Below are 15,405 nucleotides of genomic sequence, written 5' to 3'. Positions count from 1 at the left end.
AAAGCAAGTAAAAACTCCGCTATAGCTTAAGATCAAGTTACAATATATGAAGGGGCTATGGGCTATGTCACGGATTTTCTTAAAATTTTGCATACACCTTTGACTTATTGAATTGTGTCTGAAAATCGAAAAAAATCTGCGGTTTTATCTTTTTTTTCCCTGCCTTATGAGACTTATACTAAATGAAGGGGTACTGATACTTGTAAATAATTGAAAAATTAATAGATAAATAAGCATTATTACCTGTATTTTCCCTAAAAAATAACTGATTAAATACTTTCAAAATATGTGCCTTATGATAACATTAAGAATGGAAATGGAGAATGTGTCGAAGAGACACCTTACTACGCGCAAATGTAATGGTAATGCGCGCAAACGTAATGCACCGAATTAAACACATGGTTTATAACCACAAAAGTAAGGTTATAATTGATTTTTGAGGTTATGGTCTATGGCAAGCCAAAGTGGACAAAAAGAGCTATTTTCTAATATTAGAAAATCATTTTCTAATATTAGAAAATCATTTTCTAATATTAGAAAAACATTTTCTTATATTAAAAAATCATTTTCTAATATTAAAAAATCATCATTTTCTAATATTAAAAAAGAAAAAGTCTATTTATTAATATTAGAAAATGATTTTCTAATATTAGAAAATGATTTTCTAATATTAGAAAATGATTTCTTAATATTAGAAAATGCTTTTTTAATATTAGAAAATCATTTTCTTATATTAGAAAATCATTTTTTAATATTAGAAATTCATTTTCTAATATAAGAAAATCAAAAGTAATTTCTTATATTAGAAATTCATTTTCTAATATTAATAAATGATTTTTTAATATTAGAAATTCATTTTTTAATATTAGAAATTCATTTTTTAATATTAGAAAATCATTTTTTAATATTAGAAAATCATTTTTTTATATTAGCTAATATTAGAAAATCAAAAGTAATTTCTTATATTAGAAATTCATTTTCTAATATTAATAAATCAATTTCTAATATTAAAATATCATTTTCTAATATTAGAAAATCATTATTTTTAATATTAGAAAATGATTTTCTAATATTAAAAAATAAGGTACTTTTTAATATTAGAAAATGATTTTCTAATATTAAAAATGGTTTTCTAATATTAAAAAATTATTTTCTAATATTAAAAAAAGATTTTCTAATATTAAAAAAGGATTTTCTAATATTAAAAGTACCTTATTTTTTAATATTAGAAAATGATTTTCTAATATTAAAAAATGATTTTCTAATATTAGAAATTAGAAAATGATTTTCTAATATTAGAAAATGATTTTCTAATATTAGAAAATGATTTTTTAATATTAGAAAATCATTTTTTAATATTAGAAAATGATTTTTTAATATTAGAAAATAGCTCTTTTTGTCCACTTTGGCTTGCCATAATGGTCTTATGGTCCTAACAGTTTAGGAATTGGGGATAAAAAAGGGCCGAAATAAGCATTTTTCTAGGTTCCAGACAATAACTTGTGGAACAGTGTAAATAAACGCATCATAGATACCAGGATTGAAATTTTATATTTATGTCAGACTTGCGTTTCGTCTACAAAAAACTCAACTGTGACGCTCGATTAAAAAAAGGTCAAATAAATTACGAAGCTGAAGAGCAGTGAGGACCTTAAATTCCTAAATGTTTTGCCAAATACAGCTAAGGTAATCTATTGCTGAGATAGAAAAGCCTTAGTAATTCAAAAATTCAAAGTTTTATTAACAGTTAATTTATAATTATGAATATATCCATGATAACTCAAATCAGCACAGAAGAGCTGACTACTGGGTTTCTGATACCCTCGGGCAGTGGCATAGACCCAGTGGTTGTAAATAAACTCATCATAGATACCAGTATTGGAATTTTATATTTAAGTATGTATCTCTATGAAATTATACTACAACTTTCCACACCACAAAGGGATGAGTAAGGGAGGTAATCCAAACTTGTTTAAAGTACAATGTTGTGTTTTTTTTAATTACCTCCCTTACACTGCTTTTAAATTATGTATAAAGAAATGTTGTATTGTCTTGAGGTGATTAGCTGTCAATTTATTGTTAGAAATTGTTTTTTATAAAGGAAATTAAATTTCATCAATGATTGTGTACTAGTACGTATGCCATTTTTGTCGAGCCTGAGACTTTTGTCGCAGAAAGCTCGACATAGGTATAGTGATCCGACAGAGGCGGCGTTAACTAACTTCTTAAAAGCTTGATATTTTAGAAGGTGGAAAACATAGAAGCTCCATACTTTGTATATTGATGCTTCATGTTGCAGGTGAGACAGTCTGCCTTGTCAATCCGATCAACTAGAACGTTACCTATGTACCCAGTACAAATACAAATAAAAGTGTCCTCTGGATATTAAAGCTCTTTCAGCACTTTTTTAAAATATTTCCGACGTACGCTTTATATGCCGGCTTATCGACAGCCAACCGACATAATCGAATACCGTTTTCTCATTCTCTTATATATACCAGTGGTCGATACCATTATTTCCTTTATAGGGGTGTTCTCTATATGTTACCCTTACGGAGCATAGAGAGTCCCTTACGATCACCCCTATAACTTTAGAACCATCCACAAATTTTCCCGCCTAACGTCTCAATCTGTGTACCTCTTTCTCAAACGTAAACCATACTTTCTACACTAAGATTCTAATCAACTGTAACCTTAAAAGAAATAAATATTACAATAGATATGATTTTAGATGGCATTAACACATGTACATGTTTCTTTCAGTATTGTTTTGAAGCCATTTGATTAATTTAGTTTGCAAATTTCATAAATATACGCATACCATAAAACAACGAACATGATTTAAAAACAAAAATGTGTCAAAAGTACACAGACGCGCCACTCGCACTATAATTTTCTATGTTCAGTGTTCAGTGGACCGTGGAATTTGGGTATAAACTCTAATTCGACATTAAAATTAGAAAAAAATCATTTCATACGGAACATGTGTACTAAGTTTCAAGTTGAATTGTACTTCAACTTAATCAAAAACTACCTTGACCAAAAACTTTGACCTGAAGCGGTACAAACAGACGGACGGACGGACAAACGAACGGACGCATAGACCGGCAAACAATTCCCCGCTACTATCGTAGATGAGGCATAACAATCGATATTTGAAAGTATAGCCATGGATTGATTTTTAACAAGTGACTAAGAGTGTTTCCGCAGAGCGACCAATTTGTTTATAAATATATGTGAACGTATACGTATAAGGACACACGACACAAACAGATATCTAAATACTGTACTGGTACTGTTGTATTGAAAGATTATAGTATACATTTGTGATCCGTGAGAATCTAAGGTATTTTCATTGAATTAGATGGTGTTACAATTAAGAGGGTGCATTCAAACTATTTTTGCAAATATATCTGCTCAAGCTGGTGTCGCGTAGGGTCGTATAAAACCTGCATTGAATTTTTTTTTATCTTTTAGTTGCTATATTGTGATGTCCATACTTGAATGAATTTAACTTCTTTGTTATTCATAGCATCCAAAAATATTTTATAGATTCTTGCACACAACACAGTTTGACCTCCAAAACCGTGCCTCAAATTTTTGCTATTGTTTTCATTCTCTCATAAATCTTCAATGAAACTTGCAACATCAATTCATAAGTGATCACTTAATTCAATTGGGTATTGTTACGGCCAGAAATCGCCTTTAAATTGTAGCCAACAAAAGACACAAATCAATAGTAAAATTTAACAACATTTTTAATATACAAAAGTTTACAAAAGGTATTACACAAATATTACTGTTAACTTAACTGTCAAAATATGAGTCCAATCTGTTATCTTTATCTGTATCCGGAAATCTTTCGGAATCCAATTTGAATATTACGTTCACTACTAATGTCACAATCCAGTATGATGTTGTTTGTAGAATAAAAGTGTCAATCCAAATGCTGTGAATACTAATGTCTATCAATGTCTATGTCCAAGTTTAATTATGAGAGTTTAACTTTAGTGTCTGTATATATAGTGTTGTCATGGAAAATTCTAGAACACTCTATAATGGAACATTGTGGAAAATCCTGGAAAGTTACAACGGAAGTTTCTGGAATAACGTAGAGGTTTAAATTACGCATCTTTTATAAGGATCATTCTAGAAAGTTCCAATCATTCTGTGATTGTTCCAGTGATTCCTAAACTGCACAGTTATAAGATTATTTGGTAAACAACTATCAGGCCATACAACACAAATTAGGCCAACATAAATAAACATAATAATTACAATATCATAACACCTCCCCCCTTAAAAGAAGTTTTAGTGTAACAAAAACTTATCATGAATAATATGAACAAAAATACATAATATATACAAAGTGATTTAATAAGCTCTAGATAAAGCATCAGCTATTACATTATCTTTACCCTTAATATGTTTTACAATTGCATCATATTCCTGTAACAATAAACTCCACCTAGTCAACCTCTGATTCTTGTTTCTCATTTTATGCATGAAGGTGAGAGGATTATGATCAGTATAAACAAGAAAAGGATATACAGTGGGATTCAAATATACATCAAAATGTTGAAGTGCTGAAAACATTGCAAAACACTCTTTTTCAATAGTTGAATAATTTTTCTGATGTTTATCTAATTTCTTAGAAAAATATGATATAGGTTTTTCAACATTATCATCTGTCTCTTGATATAAAACAGCTCCTATTCCTACATCGCTTGCATCAACGGCAAGTTTAAATTGTTTTTCAAAGTCTGGAGCAATCAGAACTGGACTATTAATTAAAAGTGATTTGCTATTTTCAAAAGCTTTTTGACAATTTTCACTCCAGATAAATTTAGAATCTTTTCGTAAAAGATGAGTCAATGGTTGAACAACAGTTGCAAAATTTGAACAGAATTTCCTGTAAAATCCTATCATGCCTAAATATCTCATAAGTTGTTTTCTATTTGTAGGAGGTGGAAATTTGGAAATAGCTTCCACTTTAGCCATAATAGGTTTTACTTGACCTTGGCCAACTGTATGCCCTAAATAATCAACAGTGGCCTGACAAAATTCACTTTTACCAAGATTAACAGTCAAATGTGAATGTGACAATCTATCAAAAGTATCATACAAATGTGTTAAATGCTGTTCCCAGCTATCACTACATACAATAAGATCATCAATATAAGCATAACAACAGTCTAAATCTTTTATAACATTATGGATCATTCTTTGAAATGTAGCTGGAGCACTTTTCATGCCAAATGGCATTACAGTATATTGAAATAAGCCATCTGGTGTAACAAAAGCTGATATTTCACGAGCTCTCTGTGTCAATGGAACTTGCCAATAACCTTTCAATAAATCAAATTTGCTCACAAATTTTGCTTGACCAATATTGTCAATACAATCGTCTATCCTTGGAATCGGATAGGAATCAGATTTTGAGACTGAATTTACTTTTCTGAAATCAGTCACGAAACGAAAAGTTTTATCTGGTTTTGGCACAAGGAGACAAGGAGAGCTCCATTCACTGTTACTCGGCTCAATAATATCATTGTCAAGCATATATTTAATTTCTTTTCTCATAACTTCAAGTTTGAGTGGATTGAGCCTGTAAGGATGTTGCTTAATTGGACAAGCATCTCGGACATCAACATCATGACAAACAGCAGTGGTTTTGTTTGGCACATCTGGAAAAAGATTTTTAAAAGAAAATACCAAAGTTTTTATTTCTTCTCTACGATCAAAAGACAGATGTGCAAGTTTTGAATCTAAATTTGACAAAATTTCTGAATTTTTCAATCTAACTGTCTCTTCCATAGTTTTACAACTAAAAATTGGTTCAATTACATCTGGTTTATCATGATTGTTCTCAAATTTAACCATGCCTAAAGTGGCAACTGGTTTACTATCACATAGAACATTAGTACGCTCAAAATATTGTTTTAACATATTAATATGACACACTCTATTTTGTTTGCGCCGACCTGGAGTTTTTACAATATAATTCAAATCATTAATTTTACTCTCTATTGTATAAGGACCACAATATTTAGCCTGTAAAGGATGTCCAGGGACTGGCAAAAATACAAGTACCCTATCACCAGGCTCAAAAACTCTGTCCCTGGCATCTTTATCATACCATATTTTCATCTTGTTCTGTACATTTTTTAAGTTTTTCTGAGCAATTTGACAAGCAGTATACAATTTTTCTTTAAATCTAGATACATAGTCTAAAATATTCAAGTCAGTATGTTCAGTAAGCCACTTTTCCTTAATCAATTTTAACGGTCCCCTTACAGTATGACCAAATACCAACTCAAAGGGACTAAATCCAAGGGATTCTTGAACAGCCTCTCGAACCGCAAAAAGTAGAAAGTGAACTCCATCATCCCAGTCTCTGTCAAATTGAAGACAAAAAGTTCTAATCATGTTCTTCAATGTTTGATGAAAACGTTCTAAGGCACCTTGAGATTCTGGATGGTACGCACTTGATCTATACTGAGCAATCCCTAACTGGTACACGACTTGCTGAAATAGACCTGACATGAAATTTGATCCCTGGTCGGACTGTATAGACTTAGGAAGTCCTACTAACGTGAAAAATTTGATAAGAGCTTTGAGCTGTGGATTCATTTTTATTCGTGGTATACCAATTTTCGTGGGTTTCGTGGGTCACAGCGAACCACGAATTTAAGAATTCAACGAAGAATAATCCCGAGAAATGTGTATGGAGTCGGATGTTTATTTCCGGTTATGTTATGCAGTTCTAGTATAGTGTTGATTAGCGATAAACATTGTAACATAACACATGTTTTTTATTGAAAGAAGATCTATACAAGTATTTTGATTAAATCTATAATAAATATATCGAATATCAGTGATAATTTACTTTATGAAATTGATTAAAACTGTTCATGGAAAATAACTGCAAGTTGTTAATTACCGTGTCATAGTTTGGTTTACCAGTGATTAAAAATCAAAAGGATTAAGTACGGGGATATTGCCCGTAGGTAATATTGTTTATGACAGGAACATTTATTTTCACACCTTATACTTATATCACTGTTTATTATATCGTGATTAGGGAAATGAGCTTTCAATCATAAAGTTTTGAATGCCTTATAGAATTCAGACAAGAATTTATTAATTGTAAAACAAACAAATAATTAGTTGTCTCTGTCCATTATTGTAATCGAAGTTATCAATGAACACTTTAAACTAGAATGACCAAGCGAGGATTTTGACAATTCAAAACTTTTTCAATGAATTCCTTCTCTTTTGTTTTGTTTTATTATTGATCAAACCAAGGAGGTTATATGATCTCATAAATCAAAAAGAAATCCACGAATTACGTATCTAATTTTTTGTTGTTGTAATCAGCGATCCACGAATTTACGTATACCACGAAATGCCTTTTTTTCTCTATCCACGAAAATTGATACCCACGAAAATAAATGAATCCACAGTAGTAGGTGTCTTGATATTTCTTAGCGGAATAGCCTCAGGAAAGCGTGTGGATGTACACATGATTGTCAATAAATACGCATTTCCAGTTTTGGTCTTTGGTAAAGGTCCAACGCAGTCAATTAGAACTCTGCTGAAGGGTTCGTCAAAGGCTGGAATAGGCAGAAGTGGTGCTGGTGGTATTTTCTGGTTAGGTTTACCAACAACCTGGCATATATGACATGATTTGCAGTATTCTGCAACATCATTTCTAAGTTTAGGCCAGTAAAAATGCTGCAAGATCTTAAGGCAAGTCTTCCTTATACCTAAGTGTCCAGCCAAGGGGGTGTCATGGGCAAGACCAATAATTTCTTGTCTATAAAGTTTAGGCACCACCACTTGGTATAGCACTCTCCATTCCTCCTCTGGGGTAGCATCAGGAGGCCTCCACTTCCTCATTAAAATACTGTCCTGATGGTAATAGCATTCGGCCACTTTGTCTGCTTCCTCCTGTGGTTGAGCCCTCTGGCTGAGCTGAAGAACCTCAGGATCTTTATGTTGTTCTTCGAGTAAATTATTTCGGTCTAATGAATGGCTGTTTACATCTGGCCATGGCATAATAACATTTTTGTTAACACTAGGTGGTTTTATAATAGCCTTTTCTGAGTTACCAGGATCTTCAATATCAGCTATAAAAGTGTCAGAAAGGTCCATGTAATCAAACTTGTCTTCTTGCAAATTCTCATTTTGTTGTTTTCTAGCCATCGCCCTAGTAACAACACAAGCTGGATACAATTCAGCATCATCTTCAGGTGATTTAACATCCACCACCGGTTCACTGGTAACAATTGGTTCAGCAACCACTTTGTTCCTAGCTAGATCATTTCCTAGCAATAAGGTAACACCCTCAACAGGGAGATTAGGACGAACACCTACAACAACTGGTCCAGTTATCAAATCTGACTTCAGATAAATACGATGGAGAGGAACATCTATACAACCTAACTCTACACCTTGTAACAAAACGGAGGCACCAACAGAAGTATTCTCGGACAAAGGCAACACACCTTCTAACAATAAAGTCTGAGAAGCTCCAGTGTCCCGTAAAATCTTAATAGGCTGAAGAGTGGTATCATCAACAATAGAAACAAACCCATCAGACATAAAGGGTTTGTATTCCTCCATGTAATCACAAAAACTGGACTTAAAAGCCTGACGCGCAGGGCATTCCAATGTACTGGTAATATAAGGTGTCGTACAAGCACTGGTCTTCGGCTTATTATCTCGTTCATTCTTCTTCTGGAGTCTAAAACAATCAGCCATCAGGTGACCAATCTGCTTACAATAAGCACAAGTCAGTGACTTCTTCTCAAAAGTATCAAATTTTGGACTAGACATATTATAACTGGACTGACTCTTATTCTGTGGAACAGGCTTACTATCAGTACGCTCAGTGCTTTGGTTTTTGTAATTTCCACTTGGAGTATTAACATTTTGACCCTTGAAACTTCTTTTATGTGAAAGGGTATAATTATCTGAAATTACAGCTGCATCATGTATTGTCCCAACAGTTTTGTCGTCTAAATGTGTTTTTAAGTCTAAATGAACACATTGTTTGAACTCTTCTAATAACATCAATTGTCTTAGGTTATCAAAATTGTTATCTGTTTTCTTTGAAGTAAGCCATTTATCAAATAGATCTTCTTTTTCCCGAGCAAATTCCACATAGGTTTGCGAATCAAACTTTTTATAAGATCTAAATTTCTGTCTATATGCTTCTGGTACTAGCTCATAAGCTTTCAAAACTTCCTGTTTCACCGTGTCATAATCAGAACTTTTTTCTGATGGAAGTGCGGAGTATATTTCAGCGGCCTTGCCCTCCAAAACACTTTGTAGCATTGTAGTCCAATATGGCTTTGGCCAATTCAAATTATGAGCAATTTTCTCAAACTGTGGAAAATATTTATCGACTGTTTTTTCACAAAATCTGGGAACCAAACGTATATTTTTTGCTGCATCAAAATATTCTGATTTTGACTGGACTTTAGTGTTGCTTTCTTCTTTGACCATTTCAAGTTTTAGTTTCTCCATCTCTAGTCTTTCCCTCATTTCAAGTTCTGCCTGTTTTAACTTTAATTCATCTTGTTTTAATTTAAGTTCATCTTCTTTTAATTTAAGTTCATCTTCTTTTCTTATCTCAAGTTCTTTTAATTTGAGTTCATGTTCTAATTCAAGCTGTTTAAATTTAAAGGCGTCAATATTTTCAACCTTAAGTTCAAGAGCCTCTTCACCTAAAATTTCTGCGTCAACTAATTTGTCTATAACCAAATTTTTTATAATTTGTTTTCTCATAGATACTTTAAAATCTAATTTCAGATGTTTAGCAAGCAACACTAATTCCTCTTTCTTTAAATCATCAAACCCCTCCAGGTCAGGCGTTTTCAAAAATTTACCGGCATCAAATGCCATTTTGTAGAATTTTGTTGGCTAGTTATAATAAAAATTACTAAACAAATTTTGAATAATATAATTCAGTCTCCCGGACGAGCCCCCAATTTCTGTTACGGCCAGAAATCGCCTTTAAATTGTAGCCAACAAAAGACACAAATCAATAGTAAAATTTAACAACATTTTTAATATACAAAAGTTTACAAAAGGTATTACACAAATATTACTGTTAACTTAACTGTCAAAATATGAGTCCAATCTGTTATCTTTATCTGTATCCGGAAATCTTTCGGAATCCAATTTGAATATTACGTTCACTACTAATGTCACAATCCAGTATGATGTTGTTTGTAGAATAAAAGTGTCAATCCAAATGCTGTGAATACTAATGTCTATCAATGTCTATGTCCAAGTTTAATTATGAGAGTTTAACTTTAGTGTCTGTATATATAGTGTTGTCATGGAAAATTCTAGAACACTCTATAATGGAACATTGTGGAAAATCCTGGAAAGTTACAACGGAAGTTTCTGGAATAACGTAGAAGTTTAAATTACGCATCTTTTATAAGGATCATTCTTGAAAGTTCCAATCATTCTGTGATTGTTCCAGTGATTCCTAAACTGCACAGTTATAAGATTATTTGGTAAACAACTATCAGGCCATACAACACAAATTAGGCCAACATAAATAAACATAATAATTACAATATCATAACAGTATACAATTTGTTCTACTGATGTTTTTGGAAATCTGAGACATGGTTTTGGAGGTCAAGCTGTTTTGTACAAGAATCTATAAAATATTTTGGGATGCTATGAATAACAAAGTCGCTAAATTCATTCAAGAGTGAACATCACAATATAACAACTAATTACATAACAATTAATTATGTATAATCATGTCATAGTAAAATTATCACAATTTGAAAGATTAATCTTTCTTCTTTCTTTGAGTACCTCATTTATAAAATATAAAGAAGGATGAAATGAATTACATTAGTTTAAAGTCGTCTGATTGGGTGTGAAAAATATTTGTATTGTGCTACATTGTACCTTAATATGGCATATATATATATATAATATCACGTGATTACTGAAAAATGGACGTATATTTTTTCTCTCTCAAATCAGTGTTCGAAATTTGATATTTATGTTGGATATATAGACTATGCAAAGACTTTTGATGACTTACAATGTTAGTATATAATGTCAAAAAACAATAGTAAGAAAAGAAAGGATAGAAATAGTAGTGGAAGTGGAACTGATTCTAAACACAACAAACAAAGTAAACAGTCACGGCGAAGAGAGTTAACAGAGTACATACACGACTCAGATATATCGGTGAGTGAAATATTAAATCACACGAACTCAATTTTATATAATTCTGATGACGATCTAGAAAGCAGTATCTTTAGTGAAACATCCAAACCAGATCATAACCCTACGAAAAAACACTCAGAAACAAAAATGGCCTCAGATGCGAAAAATGTGAATAAAAACAAAGACCCTACAGTCTCTGAAAAACTTGATACTATCGTAAATGCTATACAAGATCTCAAAACAAACCAAGAAGGGATGAAACGAATGTTCGAGTCAAAACTTGATAAACTTAGAACTGATTTAATGGCAAATGTAGACAACAAAATTAGAGCACTACGTGATGAGTTATCAGTTGACATTGGTAGTGAAACAAGACGTACAGATCAACTCCTAATTACTGTTCAATCATTACAAACACGTCTAGAGGGCATTGAAGAACACAATAACACTCAATCTGCATTTAACGGTATCGGTGTCTTAAACCCGGCCAATCCGCTTGACAATCCAGAAATAACTATAACAGCCAGCGGCATACCCGTTACGGAAAGTGAAGATTTGCTATATAAAACTGAAAATCTTATCCGCGCACTTGGCGAAGATGTGTTTTCATATGTTCATGTTACCGCTGCAACTCGTCTGCCGAATAGATTTGATGATCGCCCAGGGATTGTAAAATTCAGTCTAAGAAATAAGGATGAAAAGGTCAAAGTTTTGAGAAATAAAATGAAACTTAAAGACAATGAAATTTACAAAAATGTATACATTAAAAGCAGCAAGTCGCGTGTGGAACGTATAATAGAGATGAACGCTCGTGCTGTTCTTAGAAATCTGCCACAGGGTAAATCGTTCCGTGTTGACGCAAATGGTCGTATTACACCAAAGAACAACCAATTACCGTCAACTGAAAATCAGCAAAATGAAAACGAGAACCCACATCCATAGGACCAGAACCGGCCCATTTCATCTATTAAACTCGGACACATTAATGTTGGGGGATGGACTAGAGAAAATTGTGATTTAAGAAGAGGCATCATCAATGCAATTGAATGTGATATAATTTCGGTGTGCGAGACTCACTTAAAAGCGCAAGACAATATTTTTATGGCGGGTTATAGATGGTTCGGATTTAATAGAACAGAAATACATATCAATGCACCAAAAGCCTCGGGAGGAGTTGGAATCTTTGTGAAAGATCTGATATTTAAAATTTTCAATGTTTCGGTAATTGACAAGTCGGTCGATGGAATACTTGGACTAAAATTCGAAAGCCGCAATACAGATTTCAGTTTTATAGTTTTCGCATGTTATTTGCCTCCTGAAAATTCAAACAGAGGACGTGATGCCCAAGGATTTTTCGCACATTTGCTTGCTCAAATTTACATGAAAAATGATAGCGATGACTTTTTTCTTCTTGGTGACTTTAATTCACGAATTGGATCCCTGTCCGAACTGTTATTCGAGACCGATGAAATTGCAAAAAGAATCCAAATAGACAAGTGTATTAACCAGCACGGGCATGAATTTATGGAATTTCTAAACGAATCAAAATTTTGTGTACTGAACGGTAGATTTGCCGACGGGGATAATTTTACTTCAATTTCGAAGAAAGGAAAAGCGGTAGTTGATTTCATATGTGTCCCGCAGGATATTTTTCAAGATATAAGTTACTTCAAGGTGTTAACGGTTCAATCGATTGTTGATGACTTTCAATTACACGATCTTATAGGTGCCAAGTCTAAATTGCCTGATCACTCAGCTATTGTGGCGGAATTCAATATCATGCGTCACTGCATCGCAACGCAAACAAAAGAAAAACGCAACTCAAATCTTCGTTATAAACTTAATCAGATACCGTTAGATTTTATGACTAGTGATATTCAACGGTCTGCCTTACTTACTTTAATAGAAAACATCGAGCGTTGTAGAGAAACTCAGGATAATATTGATAAAATCTACAATGAATTGTGCGAAATAATTTTTTCAGAGATGAACGATAAAATTCCAAAATTCGAGGATAATAGCTCTAAGAAACGTTACAAACACAGAAAACCGTATTGGAATGACAATTTGATGAGTCTTTGGAACAAGATGTCGATTAAGGAAAAGGAATTCACCCACTGTAAAGAAAATCGTAAAACAAGAGCGTCATTGCGGAACAGTTATATACAAGCCAGAGATATTTTCGATAAAACACTGCGACGAACCGAAAGAACATATAGAAAAATGAAAGCGGTAGATATTGAAGCTATGACTACGAAAAAACCGAACGACTTTTGGGAAAAAATTCGCAACCTCGGAACGAGAAATCACAAGTCTATACCAATAGAAATTGTCGACGAAAGTGGGAATATAGAAACAGATGAGCAATTAGTGTTGGATAAATGGCGGATTGACTTTGAAAATTTGTACACCGGAAGCAATAGTGACGAATTTGATTATGAACACTATAGAACTGTCATGTCACACAAATATCTACTAGAGACTAACATGGAGGATCCTTTATTTATACAGAATGAATACTTGAACCGAAACATTACATTAGATGAAATCCACGATATCGTTATATATATGCACTCAAAATCAAAGTCGGCCAGTGGTTTCGACGAAATCCCGTACATTGTACTGAAGTTTCCGATTGTGATAGAGACTATATTAAAACTATTTCAACTCATTTTGGACACTAGCCTTATACCGTCAATTTGGATAAAATCTGTGATATGTCCGATACTTAAAGATCCTTCATCGGATGCACGAATGCCTATGAACTACAGAGGTGTAAGCCTGTTGTCTTGCATAAGCAAATTATATAGTGCTTTTATGAATAAAAGGATAACATTCTACTTAGAAAACGAGGACATACTGGCAGACGAACAGAACGGCTTTAGTAAAGATCGATCTTGTGAGGATCACATTTACACACTCAATTCTATCGTCCGCAACAATAAATCACTCTTTGTGGCGTTTATTGACCTCAGAAAATGTTTTGACTTCATAGACAGGGATATGATGCTATATAAGCTACTTAAAAACAACATTGATGGCAAACTGTATAACTCTATCAAAAGCATTTATCAGAATTCCGAATCCTGCGTCCGATTAAATGGCAAGCTTACAAGTTGATTTGACTGTAAATCCGGTGTAAAACAAGGGGACAATTTATCACCAACACTTTTCTCTATATTTATTAATGATTTGGTTAATGAACTGAACGATCTAGGTGTAGGAATCGATTTAGCTGATAAGAACTTGTCAGTTTTATTGTACGCTGATGATATTGCACTGATAGCTAAATCAGAATTGGACCTGCAGTGTATGTTGGATAAACTTCATCGGTGGTGTAAACAATGGCGAGTCTTGATTAATACTGACAAATCGAAATGTATCCACTTTCGAAATGGGAAATCCAAACAAACAGAATATAATTTTAGTGTTGGTAGAAATTCTTTAGAAATAGTGAATCAGTATAAGTACTTAGGTGTAACATTTAGCTATAATGGCAGTTTTTTATTAAATGCGGAAATACTTGCTAAAAGTGCTGGCCGAGGACTTGGACACATAATTGGTAAAATACACGGATTCAAAGACTTTGGATATAAATCGTATGAGAAATTGTTTAATTCTTGCATTGTTCCTATACTTGATTACTCGTCTGGTGTATGTGGGTATCGGAAATATCAATCAATAGACAACATTCAGAATCGAGCTATTCGGTACTATTTGGGAGTTCATAGGTACGCACCAAATCTTGCTATACACGGAGATATTGGTTGGATCCCGAGTCAATATAGACACTGGAAAAATATGGTTAGATATTGGAATAGACTAATTCGATTTGACAGAAACCGCATTACAAGAATAGCATTCAACTTTGATTATGAACGATGTGAAAATAATTGGTGTAGCGATTTAAAGGATATTTTCTACAAGCTTGAATTAGGACATTATTACGAACTGAAATTACAGGTTGATGTGTCATTGGTGGAACTTAACATTTCTCGTTTTTATTCAGACATTTGGAGTAATTCTATCGAAAGCGTCTCAAAATTACGTACCTATAAGACATTCAAAACTATTTTCGAAACTGAACACTATATTGAATTAAATTTAAGTAAAATTGAACGGTCGTACTTGGCACAGTTGAGATGTGGAATTTTACCATTAAGAGTTGAAACAGGCAGATATTCAAGTGAAAAA

This window comes from Mytilus galloprovincialis, chromosome 6 (assembly GCF_965363235.1).
Source record: "Mytilus galloprovincialis chromosome 6, xbMytGall1.hap1.1, whole genome shotgun sequence".
Classification (NCBI taxonomy): domain Eukaryota; kingdom Metazoa; phylum Mollusca; class Bivalvia; order Mytilida; family Mytilidae; genus Mytilus; species Mytilus galloprovincialis.
This window is presented reverse-complemented; position numbering follows the sequence as displayed.